Source organism: Hordeum vulgare, chromosome 7H (assembly GCF_904849725.1).
Source record: "Hordeum vulgare subsp. vulgare chromosome 7H, MorexV3_pseudomolecules_assembly, whole genome shotgun sequence".
NCBI lineage: Eukaryota > Viridiplantae > Streptophyta > Magnoliopsida > Poales > Poaceae > Hordeum > Hordeum vulgare.
Window position 1 is genome coordinate 184320186 of NC_058524.1, and position 18931 is coordinate 184339116.

Here is an 18931-nt window from a genome sequence, read left to right on the forward strand (position 1 = left end):
CAAGTGCGAGTTCCTGTTTTTCCGTGTTTTTGACCCTTTTCAGAGGAGGATTTTAAATGGTGTCCAAATGGAATAAAACTTCTGAAAAGATTTTTTCCGGAACATAAGATACACACGGGACTTGAGAACCAAGGCAGAGGCCACCAGGGGACCCCACAAACCCCCTAGACGCGGCCAAGGGGAGGGGGGCGCCTAGCAGGCTTGTGGGCCCCCTGTGGCTCGTCTGCCCTACCTCTTCCGCCTATAAATTCAAAAAAAATTCAAACCTGCGCGAGAGATAGATACGTCCATTTTGCTTCATGATTTTATGTTGATATTTATCGCTTCTTGGGCTGTTATCTCACTTCATGGTACAATACTTATGCCTTTTCTCTCTTATTTTGCAAGGTTTACATGAAGAGGGAGAATGCCGACAGTTGGAATTCTGGCCTGAAAATGGAGCAAAGTTGAGATACCTATTCTGCGCAACTCCAAACGCCGTAAAAATTAACGATGATTTTTTTTTGGGATTTATAAAAAATACTGGGCCGAAGAAGCGCCAGAGGGGCGCCAGCAGGTGGCCACAAGCCTGCTAGGCGCGGCCACCCCCCTGGCCGCGCCTAGGGGGCTTGTGGGAACCCAGCTGGCCCTCTGGCTCCCCCTTTTTTTGTATGAAGGGTTTCGTCCGGGAAAAAAAATCAGGAGGAGGCTTTTTCGAGGATTCAGCGACGCCACGCGGCGGAACTTGAGCAGAACCAATCTAGAGCTCCGGCAGGACGATCCTGCCGGGGAAACTTCCCTCCTGGAGGGGGAAATCATCGCCATCGTCATCACCAACACTCCTCTCATCAGAGGGGACTCGTCACCATCAACATCTCAATCAGCACCATCTCATCTCCAAACCCTAGTTCATCACTTGTAACCAATCTCCGTCTCGCGACTCGGATTGGTACTTGTAAGGTTGCTAGTAGTGTTAATTACTCTTTGTAGTTGATGCTAGTTGGATTTCTTGGTGGAAGAGTTTATGTTCAGATCCTTGATGCTACTCATTACCTCTCTGGTCATGAATATGATTATGCTTTGTGAGTAGTTACTTTTGTTCCTGAGGACATGGGATAAGTCCTGCTAATAGTAGTCATGTGAATTTGGTATTCCTTCGATATTTTGATGTGTTGTATGTTGTTTTTCCTCTAGCGGTGTTATGTGAACGTCGACTACATAACACTTCACCATTATTTGGGCCTAAAGGAAGGCATTGGGAAGTAGTAAGTAGATGATGGGTTGCTAGAGTGACAGAATCTTAAACCCTAGTTTATGCATTGCTTCGTAAGGGGCTGATTTGGATCCACTAGTTTAATGCTATGGTTAGACTTTGTCTTAATTCTTCTTTCGTAGTTGCAGATGCTTGCGAGAGGGGTTAATTATAAGTGGGATGCTTGTCCAAGTAAGGGTAGTACCCAAGCGCCGGTTCATCCACATATCAAACTATCAAAGTAACCAACGTGAATCATATGAACATGATGAAAACTAGCATGACAGAAATTCCCGTGTGTCCTCGGGAGCGTTTTTCCTCCTATAAGACTTTGTCCAGGCTTGTCCCTTGGTACAAAAGGGATTGGGCCACTTTGCTGCACTGTTGCTACTTTTGTTACTTGTTGCTTTCTACGAATCATCTCACCACACAATCACTTGTTACCGATAATTTCAGTGCTTGGAGATACTTCCTTGCTGAAAACCACTTGTCAGATCCTTCTGCTCCTCGTTGGGTTCGACACTCTTACTTATTGAAAGGACTATGATAAATCCCCTATACTTGTGGGTCATCAAGACTCTTTTCTGGCGCCGTTGCCAGGGAGTGAAGCGCCTTTGGTAAGTGGAAATTTGTAAGGAAACATTCATATAGTGTGCTGAAATTTATTGTCACTTGTCACTATGGAAACTAATCCTTTGAGGGGCTTGTTCGGGGTATCTTCACCTCGAACGGAAGAACGAAGAGTTGCTCCTCAACCAGCTGCACCTACTGAAAATATTTGCTTCGTATTTCCTTAGGGTATGCTTGAGAAACTGTTGGCTAATCCTTTTACAAGAGATGGAACATCGCATCCAGACTTGCATCTAATCTATGTAGATGATGTTTGTGGTTTATTTAAGCTTGTAGGTTTGTCCGAGGATAAGGTCAAGAAGAAGGTCTTTCCCTTATCTTTGAGGGATAAGGCGTTGACATGGCATAGGCCATGTGATGATACTGGATCATGGAACTACAATCGGTTGAAATTGGAATTTCATCAAAAGTTTTATCCTATGCATTTAGTACATCGTGATCGGAATTATATTTATAATTTTTGGCCTCGTGACATAGAAAGCATCGCTCCAGCTTGGGGAGGCTTAAATCAATGCTATATTCATGCCCCAACCATGAGCTCTTGAGAGAAATTATCATTCAGAACTTCTATGCTCGGCTTTCTCATGATGATCGCACCATGCTTGACACTTCTTGTACCGGTTCTTTTATGAAGAGATATATTGACTGCAAATGGAATTTACTGGAGAGAATTAAACGCAACTCTGAAGATTGGGAGCTTGAAGAAGGTAAGGAGTCAGGTATGAATTTCAAGTCTGATTGCGTTAAATCCTTTGTTGAAACAAATACTTTTTCTGACTTTAGCGCTAAGTATGGACTTGACTGTGAGATAGTAGCTTCATTGTGTGAATCATTTGTTGTTCATATTGATCTCCCCAAAGAGAAGTGGTTTAAATATCATCCTCCTTTAGAAGCAATGTAGTCAAACCCAATCCAGTTGAAGAGAAATTCATTGCCTATAACGATCCTATTGTTCCCAGTGCTTACATTGAGAAACCACCTTTCCCTGTTAGGATAAAGGATCATTCTAAAGCTTCAACTGTGATACGTAGAGGCTACATTAGAACATCTACACCCCCTGAGCAAATTAGAGTTGAACCTAGCATTGCTATTATCAAAGATCTCCTGTCCGATGATGTTGAGGGACATAATATTCATATTTGGTAGACATTTTCTCAATACTGTCAATGCTCATATTGACTGTGAGAAGCAAACTGTCACTGTTGGCTTTGAAGGTGTGTCACACGAGTTCAATTTCTCCAAGTTTGGTAGACAACCTCATGAAAAAGAGTTGCCCAGTAAGGATGAAACTATTGCCTTGGCTTCTATTGCCGTGCCTCCTACTGATCCCTTAGAGCAATACTTCCTTGAGCATGAAAATGATATGCATATGGATGAAAGGGATGAGATAGATAGAGTTGTCTTAGAATAATATCCTATCCTTAAGAATAACTTGCATGTTGAACTGCTTGGGGATCCACCCCAACCAAAGGGTGATCCTGTGTTCGAGCTTAAACAGTTGCCTGATACTCTTAAATATGCTTATATTGATGAAAAATAGATATATCCTGTTATTATTAGTGCTAGCCTCTCAGAGCATGAAGAAAAGAAGTTACTAAAAACTCTGAGAAAGCACCGTGCTGCTATTGGATATACTCTTGATGATCTTAAGGGCATTAGTCCCACTCTATGCCAGCACAAGATTAAAACTGATCCTCATTCCAAACCAGTTGTTGATCATCAAAGGAGATTAAATCCTAAGATGAAAGAAGTAGCGAGAAAAGAAATACTAAAGCTTCTGGAAGCGGGTATCATCTATCCTGTTGCTCATAGTGATTGGGTGAGTCCTGTGCATTGCGCCCCTAAGAAGGGAGGCATTACCGTTGTCCCTAATGATAAGGATGAATTGATCCCATAGAGGATGATTACTGGCTATAGATATCATCATGACTTTGCGCGGTTCTATCAAATGCTCGAGAGTAATTTCTTCATTGATATGTCCATTTTGCATCATGCTTTCATGTTGATATTTATCGCTTCTTGGGCTGTTATTTAACTTCACGGTACAATACTTATGCCTTTTCTCTCTTATTTTGCAAGGTTTACATGAAGAGGGAGAATGCCGGCAGCTGGAATTCTGGCGTGAAAAAGGAGCAAGTTTGAGATGCCTATTCTGCGCAACTCCAGAAGCCGTGAAAATAAACGTGGATTTTTTAGGAATATAAAAGAAATACTGGGCCGAAGAAGTGCCAGAGGAGCGCAACCAGGGGGCCACAAGCTTGGTAGGCGCGGCCACCCCCTGGCCGCGCCTAGGGGGCTTGTGGGCTCCCTGCTGGCCCACTGTCCCCCTCTTCTACTATATGAAGGGTTTCGTTCCAGAAAAAATAAGGAGGAGGGTTTTCGGAGGATTCGCCGCCGCCACGAGGCGAAACTTGAGCAGAACCAATCTAGAGCTCCGGCAGGACGATCCTGCCGGGGAAACTTCCCTCCCGCAGGGGGAAATCGTCGCCATCATCATCACCAACACTCCTCTCATTGGAGGGGACTCATCACCATCAATATCTTCATTAGCACCATCTCATCTTCAAATCCTAGTTCATCACTTGTAACCAATCTCCGTCTCGCGACTCCGATTGGTACTTGTAAGGTTGCTAGTAGTGTTAATTACTCTTTGTAGTTGATGCTAGTTGGATTACTTGGTGGAAGAGTTCATGTTCAGATCCTTGATGCTACTCATTACCTCTCTGGTCATGAATATGATTATGCTTTGTGAGTAGTTACTTTTGTTCCTGAGGACATGGGATAAGTCATGCTAATAGTAGTTATGTGAACTTGGTATTCGTTCGATATTTTGATGTGTTGTATGTTGTTTTTCCTCTAGTGGTGTCGACTACATAACACTTCACCATTATTTGGGCCTAGAGGAAGGCATTGGGAAGTAGTAAGTAGATGATGGGTTGCTAGAGGAATAGAAGCTTAAACCCTAGTTTATGCGTTGCTTCATAAGGGGCTGATTTGGATCCACTAGTTTAATGCTATGGTTAGACTTTGTCTTAATTCTTCTTTCGTAGTTGCGTGTGCTTGCGAGAGGGGTTAATAATAAGTGGGATTCTTGTCCAAGTAAGGGCAGTACCCAAGCGCCGGTCCACCCACATATCAAACTATCAAAGTAACGAACGTGAATCATATGAACATGATGAAAACTAGCATGACAGAAATTCCCGTGTGTCCTCGGGAGCGGTTTTCCTCCTATAAGACTTTGTCCAGGCTTGTCCCTTGCTACAAAAGGGATTGGGCCACTTTGGTTTACCGTTGTTACTTTTGTTACTTGCTACTTGCTACGAACCATCTCACTACAGAACCACTTGTTACCGATTATTTCATAGCGTGCGAATATTACCTTGCTGAAAACCACTTGTCAGATCCTTCTGCTCCTCGTTGGGGTCGACACTCTTACTTATCGAAAGGACTATGATAGATCCCCTATACTTGTGGGTCATCAAGACTCTTTTCTAGCGCCGTTGCCGGGGAGTGAAGCACCTTTGGCAAGTGGAAATTGGTAAGGAATCATTCATATAGTGTGATGAAATTTATTGTCACTTGTCACTATGGAAACTAATCCTTTGAGGAGCTTGTTCGGGGTATCTTCACCTCGAACGGACACATGAATAGTTGCTCCTCAACCTGATGCACCTACTGAAAATATTTTCTTTGAATTTCCTTCGGGTATGCTTGAGAAACTGCTGGCTAATCCTTTTACAGGAGATGGAACATCACATCCAGACTTGCATCCAATCTATGTAGATGAAGTTTGTGGTTTATTTAAGCTTGCATGTTTGTCCGAGGATGAGGTCAAGAAGAAGGTCTTTCCCTTATCTTTGAGGGATAAGGCGTTGACATGGTATAGGCTATGTGATGATACTGGATCATGGAACTACAATCGGATGAAATTGGAATTTCATCAAAAGTTTTATCCTATGCATTTAGTACATCGTGATCGGAATTATATTTATAATTTTTGGCCTCGTGATAGAGAAAGCATCGCTGAAGCTTTGGGGAGGCTTAAATCAATGTTATATTCATGCCCCAACCATGAGCTCTCGAGAGAAATTATCATTCAGAACTTCTATGCTCGGCTTTCTCATGATGATCGCACCATGCTTGACACTTCTTGTACCGGTTCTTTTATGAAGAGAGATATTGACTTCAAATGGAATTTATTGGAGAGAATTAAACGCAACTCTGAAGATTGGGAGCTTGAATAAGGTAAGGAGTCAGGTATTAATTTCAAGTTTGATTGTGTTAAATCCTTTGTTGAAACAAATGCTTTTTGTGACTTTAGCGCTAAGTATGGACTTGACTCTGAGATAGTAGCTTCATTGTGTGAATCATTTGTACTCATATTGATCTCCCCAAAGAGAAGTGGTTTAAATATCCTCCTCCTTTAGAAGTCAATGTAGTCAAACCCAATCCAGTTGAAGAGAAAGTCATTGCCTATAATGATCCTATTGTTCCCAGTGCTTACATTGAGAAACCACCTTTCCCTGTTAGGATAAAGGATTATTCTAAAGCTTCAACTGTGATACGTAGAGGCTACATTAGAACACCTACACCCCCTGAGCAAATTAGAGTTGAACCTAGCATTGCTATTATCAAAGATCTCCTGTCCGGTGATGTTGAGGGACATAATATTCACTTCTGTGAAGATGCTGCTAGAATTGCTAATCCTCACACTAGAGATGAACGTAGACCTGTTGTTGGCACGCATGTTGTTTTTGTTAAGATAGGAGATCATTGCTACCATGGTTTATGTGACGTGGGTGCTAGTGTTACTGCAATACCTCAATCCTTATATGATGAAATTAAAGACGAGATTGCACCTGTTGTGATAGAACCCATTGATGTCACTATCCAGCTTGCCAATAGAGATACAATCTGCCAAGTGGGAATTGTTAGGGATGTTGAAGTCTTGTGTGGTAGAACGAAGTATCCTGCTGATTTCCTCATTCTTGCTACCACTCATGATAGCTTTTGTCCCATCATATTTGGTAGACATTTTCTCAATACTGTCAATGCTCATATTGACTGTGAGAAGCAAACTGTCACTGTTGGCTTTGAAGGTGTGTCACACGAGTTCAATTTCTCCAAGTTTGGTAGACAACCTCATGAAAAAGAGTTGCCCAGTAAGGATGAAACTATTGCCTTGGCTTCTATTGCCGTGCCTCCTACTGATCCCTTAGAGAAATACTTGCTTGAGCATGAAAATGATATGCATATGGATGAAAGGGATGAGATAGATAGAGTTGTCTTAGAACAATATCCTATCCTTAAGAATAACTTGCTTGTTGAACTGCTTGGTGATCCACCCCCCAAAGGGTGATCCCGTGTTCGAGCTTAAACAGTTGCTTGATACTCTTAAGTATGCTTATCTTGATGAAAAAGAGATATATCATGTTATTATTAGTGCTAGCCTCTCAGAGCATGAAGAAAAGAAGTTACTAAAAACTCTGAGAAAGCACCGTGCTGCTATTGGATATACTCTTGATGATCTTAAGGGCATTAGTCCCACTCTATGCCAGCACAAGATTAAAACTGATCCTGATTCAAAACCAGTTGTTGATCATCAAAGGAGATTAAATCCTAAGATGAAAGAAGTAGCGAGAAAAAGAAATATTTAAGCTTCTGGAAGCAGGTATTATCTATCCTGTTGCTCATAGTGATTGGGTGAGTCCGGTGCATTGCATCCCTAAGAAGGGAGGCATTACCGTTGTCCCTAATGATAAAGATGAATTGATCCAACAGAGGATTATTACTGGCTATAGGATGGTGATCGATTTTAGGAAATTGTATAAAGCCACTAGGAAAGATCATTACCCTTTGCCTTTTATCGACCAAATGCTAGAAAGACTGTCTAAACACACACACACTTCTGCTTCCTAGACGGTTATTCTGGTTTCTCCCAAATACCAGTTGCACAATCTAATCAGGAGAAAACCACTTTCACCTGCCCTTTCGGTACCTTTGCTTATAGACGTATGCCTTTTGGCTTATGTAATGCACCTGCCACCTTTCAAAGATGTATGATGGCTATATTCTCTAACTTTTGTGAAAAGATTGTTGAGGTTTTCATGGATGACTTCTCCGTTTACGGGTCTTCCTTTGATGATTGCCTCAACAACCTTGATCAAGTCGTGCAGAGATGTAAAGACACTAATCTTGTCTTGAATTGGGAGAAGTGCCACTTTATGGTTAATGAAGGCATCGTCTTAGGACATAATTTTTTTGAAATAGGTATTGAAGTCGATAAGGCTAAGGTTGATGCGATCGAGAAAATGTCATACCCCACAGATATCAAATGTATAAGAAGTTTCCTTGGTCATGCTGGTTTTTATAGAAGGTTCATTAAAGACTTCTCTAAGATTTCTAGGCCTCTTACCAATCTCTTGCAAAAGGATATTCCTTTTGTTTTGGACGATGATTGTGAGGAAGCCTTCGAAATACTTAAGAAGGCTTTGACAACTGCACCTATTGTTCAACCACCTGATTGGAACCTACCTTTTGAGATCATGTGTGATGCTAGTGATTATGCTGTTGGTGCTGTCCTAGGGCAAAGAGTTGATAAGAAGTTGAATGTTATTCACTATGCTAGTAAAACTCTAGACAGTGCCCAAAGAAACTATGCTCCTACGGAAAAGGAGTTTTTAGCAGTCGTGTTTGCATGTGAAAAGTTCAGGTCTTACATAGTTGATTCTAAAGTCACTATTCACACTGATCATGCTGCTATTAAGTACCTCATGGAGAAGAAAGACGCTAAACCTAGACTTATCAGATGTGTTCTCTTTCTACAAGAATTTGATTTGCATGTTGTCGATAGGAAGGGTGCTGATAACCCAGTAGCAGATAACTTGTCTAGGTTGGAGAACGTTCTTGATGACCCACAACCTATTGATGATAGCTTTCCTGATGAATAATTGAATGTCATCAATACTTCATGTTGTGCACCGTGGTATGCTGATTATGCAAACTATATCGTTGCCAAATATATACCACCTAGTTTCACATACCAGCAAAAGAAGAAATTCTTCTTTGACTTGAGACATTACTTCTGGTATGATCCTCACCTTTATAAGGAAGGAGTAGATGGTGTTATTAGACGTTGTGTACCTAAACATGAACAGGGACAGATCCCACAGAAGTGTCACTCCGAGGCCTACGGAGGACACCATGCGGGAGATATAACTGCACACAAGGTATTGCAATCAGGTTTCTATTGGCCCACTCTCTTCAAGGATGCCCGTAAGTTTGTCTTGTCTTGTGACGAATGTCAAAGAATAGGAAATATCGGTAAACGTCAGGAAATGCCTATGAACTATTCACTTGTCATTGAACCATTTGATGTTTGGGGCTTTGATTATATGGGACCTTTTCCAAAGTCCAACGCGTATACTCATATCCTAGTTGCTGTTAATTATGTCACTAAGTGGGTAGAAGCTATCCCCACTAGTAGTGCTGATCACAACACCTCTATCAGGATGCTTAAAAAGTTATTTTCCCTAGATTTGGAGTCCCTAGATATCTAATGACCGACGGTGGTTCAGATTTCATTCATGGTGCTTTCCGTAAAACGCTTGCTAAGTACGATGTCAACCATAGAATTGCGTCTCCCTATCACCCTCAGTCGAGTGGTCAAGTAGAGCTAAGCAACAGAGAGATTAAACTGATTCTGCAAAAGACTGTCAACAGGTCTAGAAAGAATTGGTCTAAGAAGCTCGATGATGCACTGTGGGCTTAAAGAACTGCCTATAAGAATCCCATGGGCATGTCTCCGTACAAAATGGTGTACGGTAAAGCATGTCATTTACCTCTTGAGCTAGAGCATAAAGCTTATTGGGCAATCAAAGAGCTCAACTTTGATTTCAAACTTGCTGGTGAGAAGAGGTTATTTGATATTAGCTCGCTTGATGAATGGAGAACTCAGGCATATGAAAATGCCAAGTTGTTCAAAGAAAAGGTTAAGAGGTGGCATGATAAGAGGATACAAAAGCGTGAGTTCAACGTAGGTGATTATGTCTTGCTATATAATTCTCGTTTAAGATTTTTTGCAGGCAAGCTTCTCTCTAAATGGGAAGGTCCCTATATTGTTGAGGAAGTATATCGTTCCGGTGCTATCAAGATCAACAACACGGAAGGTAATTGTTCGAGAGTTGTAAATGGGCAGAGAATCAAGCACTATATCTCAGGTACTCCCATAAATGTTGAAAGCAATATTATCAGTACCATAACTCCGGAAGAATACCTAAGGGATATTTATCAGCCTGTTTCAGACTCTGAAAACGAAGAGGTATGTGATTCGGTAAGAAAACAGACTCCAAAACTTTTCCAGTAGGAATTTTTCTCCGTTTTGGAATATTTGAAAAATAAGAAAAAATGGAAGTAGTCCGGAAAGCACGCGAGGAGGCGACAAGCCTGCCAGTCGCGGGCCCACCCCCTGACCGCGCCTGGGGGCTTGTGTCCACCTCGTGTGCCTCCCAGACTCCGTTTTCGTGCGGAGTACTCCTTTTGGTCTGGAAAAAATCATTATATATTCTCCCGAAAGGTCTGACCCTCGTATCACGCAAATTACCTCTGTTTTCGTTTCGAGCCTGTTTTCTACCGCACATTTAGGGCAAGATGTCTTCTCAAGATTCAGAGGGGGAGAGCTATGTGGTAGATTACCTTGCTGACCCCAAGGTCTATGGGGACTTGGATCCTTATGGCTGGACCACTGATGAGGAAGAATTTTATGATCCCAAGGGGAAGGAACAAATAGGTTCCGATGAAGAGGAGGATCCTCTACCTCAACCTGGATACACGCATGTGGAGTTCAAGAAGTTGAGCCTCCGTGACTCAAGGAAGAAGCCTAAGACTTTGTTTATCCCTTCTCGTTTCTTGCAGGAGAGTAAGCAGGAATTATGCCAAAGGGTGTTGAAGCTTGAAGAGGAAAATGATGATCTAAGGGAGCAGAATTTTATGCTCAAGTGGAAATTAAACAAGCTCAAGACCTCTGCAACAACTCCACCACCATCACCTCCAACGGAAGACAACTGAGCATGGGTATGGGCAATCCCCTTGGCTTGTGCCAAGCTTGGGGGAGTTGCCCCGGTACCGTATCACCATCACATCTTTTGCCTTTACCTTTGTTTTAGTTTGTTCCTTTTCAGTTTTCTCTTTCTCTAGTAGAATAAAAGTCTTAGTGTTTTAGTCTTGAGTTTTGCTTTGTGTCACCCCGATGTATTCGAGCTCGTGAGCCATATAATAAAGAGTGTCTTAGTTGAGGGCTTCGCCTCTTGCCATGATCAAAAGAGTGAGAAAAGAACAAAAGCATGAAAGATCATGTAATGATCTTATGGAAAGTGATGGCTTCACATATAAAAACAATGATGATTGAAACTTGTTGAGGGTAGACAAACGTAGACCTTGGTCATTGTTACAATTAATAGGAAGTGATAAAGAAGGAGAGGTTCACATATAAATATATCATCTTTGACACCATCTATGATTGTGAACACTCACTAAACTATTGCATGCTTAGAAGTAGATGTTGGACAAGGAAGACAACATAATGAATTGTATTTGCTTGGTTCTGAACGATGTTATATGATTAGAGATCCCTTAGCATGTGACGATTTCTTCCACCTCATATTAGCCAAAAATCCCGCACCAAGTAGAGATACTACTTGTGCATCCATAAACCTTCAACCCAGTTTTGCCATGAGAGTCCACCATACCTACTTATGGATTGAATAAGATCCCTCAAGTAAGTTGTCATCGGTGCAAGCAATAAAAATTGCTCCCTAATATGTATCATCTATTAGTGTGTGGAAAATAAGCTTTGTACGAACCTGTGATGAGGAAGACATAAAAGGGACAGACTGCATAATAAAGTTCTTTATCACAGAATGCAATATAAAGTGACATTCCTCCGCACTAAGAAGACACTCATTCAAACCTCAAAAGCACATGACAACCTCTGCTTCCCTCTACGAAGGGCCTATCTTGTACCTTTACTTTTTGCCCTTGAAAGAGTCATGGTGATATTCACCAATTCCTTGTTTCGCCTTTATCTTAGCTAACGTAATATGCTTGGGAAAGATCTATATTCATATGTCAACTTGGAGGTAAGCATTCATGAATTATTATTGTTGACATTACCCTTGAGGTAAGCAGTTGGGAGGGAAAACTATAAGCCCCTATCTTTCTCTGTGTTCAGCTCAAACTCTGATCTCATGAGTACCACTTGAGTTGTAGCAATTGTAGAGAATGAAAAGATGATTGAGTATGTGGATTTGCTTTACAAGCTCTTATTTGACTCTTTCTGATGTTGTGATAAATTGCAATTGCTTCAATGACTAAAGGCTATCGGTTGTTAATTCTTGGTAAGGTTCTTGATCCATACTTTACTTTGTGAAGGAATTGTCACTTTAGCATGAGAGATTGTATGTTTGTATTGCTGTTCTGATCATGATCATGATGCATGCATGTTCGTATCTTGTTTTGTCGACACCTCTCTCCCTAAACATGTGGGCATATTTATTGAGCTCGGCTTTCGCTTGAGGACAAGCAAGGTCTAAGCTTGGGGGAGTTGATACGTCCATTTTGCATCATGCTTTCATGTTGATATTTATCGCTTCTTGGGTTGTTATTTCACTTCACGGTATAATACTTATGTCTTTTCTGTCTTATTTTATAAGGTTTACATGAAGAGGGAGAATGCCGACAGCTGGAATTCTGGCCTAAAAAGGAGCAAGTTTGAGATGCCTATTCTGCGCAACTCCAAAAGCCGTGAAAATCAATGTGGATTTTTTTGGGAATATATAAAAAATACTGGGCCAAAGAAGTGCTAGAGGAGCGCAACAAAGGGGCCACAAGCCTGGTAGGCGCGACCCCCCCTAACCGCGCCTAGGGGGCTTGTGGGCTCCCTGCTGGCCCACTAGCCCCCCTCTTCTTCTATATGAAGGGTTTCGTTCCGAAAAAAATCAGGAGGAGGATTTTCGGAGGATTCGCCGCCGCCATGAGGCAGAACTTGAGCAAAACCAATATAGAGCTCCGGCAGGACGATCCTGCCGGGGAAACTTCCCTCCCAGAGGGGGAAATCGTCGCCATCGTCATCACCAACACTCCTCTCATCGGAGGGGACTCATCACCATCAACATCTTCATCAGCACCATCTCATCCCCAAACCCTAGTTCATCACTTGTAACCAATCTCTGTCTCGCGACTTCGATTGGTACTTGTAAGGTTGCTAGTTGTGTTAATTACTCTTTGTAGTTGATGCTAGTTGGATTACTTGGTGGAAGATTTTATGTTCAGATCCTTGATGCTACTCATTACCTCTCTGGTCATGAATATGATTATGCTTTGTGGGTAGTTATTTTTGTTCCTGAGGACATGGGATAAGTCATGCTAATAGTAGTCATGTGAACTTGGTATACGTTCGATATTTTGATGTGTTGTATGTTGTTTTTCCTCTAGTGGTGTTAGTTGAACGTCGACTACATAACACTTCACCATTATTTGTGCCTAGAGTAAGGCATTGGGAAGTAGTAAGTAGATGATGGGTTGCTAGAGTGACAGAAGCTTAAACCCTAGTTTATGCATTGCTTCGTAAGGGGCTGATTTGGATCCACTAGTTTAATGCTATGGTTAGACTTTGTCTTAATTCTTCTTTCGTAGTTGCTTATGCTTGCGAGAGGGGTTAATGATAAGTGGGATGCTTGTCCAAGTATGGGCAGTACCCAAGCGCCGGTCCACCCACATATCAAACTATCAAAGTAACGAACGTGAATCATATGAACATGATGAAAACTAGCATGACAGAAATTCCCGTGTGTCCTCGGGAGCGTTTTCCTCCTATAAGACTTTGTCTAGGCTTGTCCCTTGATACAAAAGGGATTGGGCCACTTTGCTGCATTGTTGTTACTTTTGTTACTTGCTACTTGCTATGAATCATCTCACCACACAACCACTTGTTACCGATAATTTCAGTGCGTGCATATATTACCTTGCTGAAAACCACTTGTCAGATCCTTCTGCTCCTCGTTGGGTTCGACACTCTTACTTATCTAAAGGACTATGATAGATCCCTATACTTGTGCGTCATCATTCACCCACCATAATATTTTCTATTTTGAGAGAAGCCTCTAGTGAACACTATGGCCCCCGGGTCTACTTCACACCATATTTTCAGCCTTACACTTTTACTTCGTTGCACTTCCCGCCTTCAGATCTCACTTTGCAATAAATCTTGAAGGGATTGACAACCCCTTTATAGCGTTGGGTGCAAGCTTGTTTGTGTTTGCGCAGGTACTCTGGACACTTGGCTTGATTCTCCTACTGGATTGATACCTTGGTTCTCAAATTGAGGGAAATACTTACTGCTCCTGTGCTGCATCACCCTTTCCTCTTCAAGGGAAAAACCAACGCAAGCTCAAGAGGCCGCCGGGGATTCCTGGCGCCGTAGCATGCCTATATAATTATCATTGCCTCGATATCGTAATGATTATTTGAAGTTCAATCAATTGCCCAACAATAATTGTTTTCGCACCATTTTCTATTTTTCTCGAGAGAAGCCACTAGTGAAACCTACGCCCCCCGGGTCTCTTTTCATCATATTTCCCTTTGCGATCTATTTTCCTTTGCTTTTATTTTCAGATTTATTAAACCAAAAATACAAAAATACCTTGCTACAATTTATTTGTTCCGCGATCAATTTATCCTATCTACCACTTTTACCTCACGTTATTTGCCTATCTTGAGGTATCGTTCCCGAAAGGGATTGACAACCCCTTTAACACGTCGGGTTGCGAGATATTTGTTATTTGTGTGCAGGTGTTGTTTATGTGGTGTGAGGATGTTCTCTTATTCGTTCGATAACTTTGGTCTCATCACTGAGGGAAATACCTACCGTCGCTATACTGCATCTTCCCTTCCTCTTTGGGGAAATACCGACGTAGTTCTAGCAGACATCAAAAGGAATTTCCGGCATCGTTGCCGGGGAGGATCTTCAACGTAAACCAGGTTTCTAATCACAAATCTCATCTCCTCTAAATTTACATTATTTTCCCTTTGCCTCTCGTTTTCCTTCCCCCCACTTCACCAAGTTGTCGTTTTATTCGCCTTTTTCTCGCCGGATATATTTTTGTCTACTTGTGTTAGCATGTGACTTCTATTTGCTTGCATCTTTGCTTGCTAAAAATTTATTGATATGGATCCTCATGCACTTTATAATCTTTTCAAGAGATCCAATTTTGATGAACCAATTGCTAGTGAGTTGAGTGTACTTGATTATCTCCATGAAGTTTTGCTTGAGATTCGTGAATATGAAAATTGTGATGAAGTGATTTACGATGTTTCCTTGAATGAAAAGCATGATTGAAATGATATTGTTATAAAATATATTAATATAAATTGTGCTAATGATATGCAAACCCACAAGCTTGGGGATGCTATATTTGATGAGCTTGTCATGACCACTACTTATTGCAATGATCATGATTGGGGTGATAATGATTCTTATGATCTTGATAATTTATTTAATACTCTTGATGATTATGATATTGAAAGTGGGATTGGAAGAGTGTAAACTTTAGGCATTATTGATCCCACTATTTTGTAGAGTGTTCAATCTTATGAAATTTTTGATAAAAGTGGGTTTGGAGAGGTCATGACTTTAGTTAATGATAATCCCACTATTTTGGAAGAGTGTCAACTTTGCATGCATGTGGATAATGAAGAGAAAAATTTATATGATAGTTATATTATTGAATTCCTTCATGATGCTACTGAAATTTATTATGAGGGAGGAACATATGCTTGCAGGGATTGCAATATTATCAACTTTCCTCTCTATGTGTTTACAGTTTTGAAGTTATGCTTGTTTTGCCTTCCTATGCTAGATGATTCTTGTTCCCATAAATTGTTTGCTCAAAAAATCCCTATGCATAGGAATTGTGTTAGACTTAAATGTGTTTTTCATCCTATTCATTAAGCTCCTTTGCAAATCTCAACTACTACTTTTTATGCGAGCATCATTGCAATCATGATGCCTAGCTAGGGGCATTAAACAATAGCGCTTGTTGGGAGGCAACCCAATTTTATTTTTATTCTTTTGTTTTTGATTATGTTTTTGAGTGCTTCACACATTATTACCTGTGTAATAATTGTGTTTTCTTGTTTTAATTAGTTTGAGCCAAGTAAGACCTTTGGGATGATTTGTGTGAAAGTTGATTTGATCTTGTTGAAAAACAGAAACTTTTGGGCTAACTAAATTATTTTTAGTTTTTAAGATAGGAGTGATTTTTAGTTGATTCCTTTTGAATAAGATTGATAAACAAATTATGAACATCTTCCTAATTTGTCAGAATGTTTGGAGTTACAGAAGTATTCGAAGTAGTCAGATTTCTACAGACTGTTTTGTTTTTAACAGATTCTGTTTTCTTTGCGTTGTGTGCTTGTTTTGATGATTGTATGGTTTTTTTGATAAGTTGTTGCCATAGAAAAGTTGGAATGCAGTATATATAATGCAAAAATAAAATATGAATAGGTTTGCAACAATAATTATAATAGTGGTTTGCTTTCTTATACTAACGGATCTCACGAAGGTTTTGTTGAGTTTTGTGTGATTGAAGTTTTCAAGTTTTGGGTGATCTTACGATGGATGAGGGAATAAGGATTAGCAAAAGGCTAAGCTTGGGGATGCCCGAGGAACCCCAAGATAATATTCAAGAAGTAGCAAGCAACTAAGCTTGGAGATGCCCCCGAGTGGCATCCCCTCTTTCTTCTAACAACCATCGGTATTTTACTTGAAACTATATTTTTATTCGTCACATATTATGAGTTTTGCTTGGAACGTCTTGTATGATATGAGTCTTTGCTTTTTTTGATTTGTGTTTTAAGTCTTGAATCCTTGTTGGACACACCTTTTTGAGAGATCCAAAAATTATGCTATGCTTGCTCCTATGCTTCACTTAAATTTTTACAGCCATGGATTTGCTCTAGTACTTCACTTATATCTTTTTGTGCACGGTGTGCTTTGTTATTTTTGAAGAAATGCTCTCATGCTTCACTTAGATTTATTTGGGAGTTGGTAATTTTTTTAAGAAATTATCTCTTTCTTCACTTAGATTATTTTAAGAGAAAGAAAAATTATGCTCATGTTCTTCACTTAAATTTGTTTGAGATTATAAAAAACAACATATGAAAATAGTCCCAAAGTGAGAGATATCCAAGGAGGATATAATAAAAAAAATTATGAAGATCATTGGACAAAATAAACTTGATTCTTAGTAGTGATTTTTAGATATGACGATGTGATATGTGAGTCATGTTGATGAGTAATTGTGCTTTAGTAAGAATATTGATGTTAAGGTTTGTGATTCCCTATGCAAGCACGAAAGTCAATAGTTATGCACTGAAATTTATATCCTACTTGTGGTGCATTATTCGGTGTTACTTATGCTTAATGCTTGGGTACGAGATTTTTCGTTTCTTGGTTGGTCGCTTCTCAATCTTTTTGCTAGCCTTCACTTTGCACTAAGTATGATCACTACTTGTGCATCCACAACCCTTTAAACCAGTTTTGCCGTATGAGTCCACTATACCTGCCTATATGTGGTATTTCCATGCCGTTCTAAGCAAATTTGCATGTGTCATCTCTAATTTTCAAAATAAATTTCTCTTTTGTGTGCTCTACCGCACGCGAGGCGGTGAGGGGTGGCCAATATTTTCCATGCTAGATGTGTTATTCTCACGATGAGTGTTTATTCACTTGTTATTGCACGAGAGTACGACAAAGGTATTAGGGATGCCCAGTCCCGAAATGAAAAAAAATGAATTTACTTTTTGTTGTCAAATAATAAATTCCTTGGAAAGTGTTAGTATGGAGGGCACCCGTGGATACGGACAAGCCATGGAAAGTGAAGTAATGGTGAAAAAAGGAATAAACTTTATTTTCTGTTTGGGAACCGCCTATGATGTATCTAGCATGGAAAGTGTTGGGAGATCTAAGTCGTTTTCGTTGGTGGGAAAAGTATGCCTCCAAAAATGTTTTTATCTCTCATTTTTTGCTTTGAGATCTCGCACCTCTGCAAATCCATACTTCCCTCTACAAAGGGCCTTTCTTTTACTTATACAATTTTTATTTTGAATTTGAGTCTCCATCTTCTCGAATAAAGCACCAACTAAGGGGCACCATGATCGTATTTGAGCATTGGGTGTAGCTAATATTCGAGTGTGTTTCATGAATGGATCAATGATTGAGCATAATGGGCTTGGGATAACTTGCTTTAGTGTTGATATTTGGGAAGACATGGTTGCTTGTTGGTATGCTTGAGTATTAAAGTCTTGATGTCAAAACTAGACTATTGCTTTGACCCATATAAAAGTTCAAATGTCCATGCTATAAAGAAAAGAAATGTGATGAACATGTTAGGCAGCATTCCACATCAAAAATTCTGTTTTTATCATTTACCTACTCGAGGACGAGCAGGAATTAAGCTTGGGGATGCTGATATGTCTCCAACATATCTATAATTTTTGATTGTTCCATGTTGTTATATTATCATTCTTGGATGTTTTACACTCATTTTATAGTCTCTTTATATCATTTTTTGGTACTAACCTATTGACATAGTGCCCAGTGCCAGTTGCTGTTTTCTGCATGTTTTTTACAATGCAGGAAATCAATACCAAACGGAGTCCAAACGTAGCGAAACTTTTTGTGGATATTTTTGGGCCAGAAGACATCCATTGGGCCAGGAATGCACATGAGGGGAGCTCCGATGGGAGCACAACCCACCAGGGCGCGCCTGGGGGACAAGCGTGCCCCGTTGGGTTGTGCCCTCCTCGTTGGCCTCCTACACCGCCTCTTTGCTCTATAAATACCCCAATATTCCAGAAACCCTAGGAAGGGGGACGGAAATCAATTCCAGCCGCCGTAGAGTCCAGAAACACCAGATCCAATCTAGACACCATCACGGAGGGGTTCATCATGTCCATTGGTGCCTCTCCAATGATGCGCGAGTAGTTCTTTGTAGACTTATGGGTTCGTAGTTA